Source organism: Trachymyrmex cornetzi, unplaced genomic scaffold (assembly GCF_001594075.2).
Source record: "Trachymyrmex cornetzi isolate Tcor2-1 unplaced genomic scaffold, Tcor1.1 scaffold389, whole genome shotgun sequence".
Lineage (NCBI taxonomy): Eukaryota > Metazoa > Arthropoda > Insecta > Hymenoptera > Formicidae > Trachymyrmex > Trachymyrmex cornetzi.
Window position 1 is genome coordinate 4,923 of NW_017298630.1, and position 276 is coordinate 5,198.

The following is a 276-nucleotide window of genomic DNA, read 5'->3' on the forward strand; positions in this document are numbered from 1 at the left end:
GCCGACATACTGCCAACGTTGGCCCAAGAGTCGTCTTTAAGTCAGACTCTGTTAATGTACGTTGAGCCGACGTCGTGCCGAGATTGGCACGACAACCGAGTGCCGACATACTGCCAACGTTGGCCCAACCTTGGTCCGACGCTGGCCTCAAGTTGTCTTCAGATAAGGGTCGGCTATCGGAGGTTGGGCCGACGTCGCGCCGTGATTGGCGTGACAACCGAGTGCCGACATACTGCCAACGTTGGCCCAATCTTGGTCCGACGGTGGCCTCAAGTC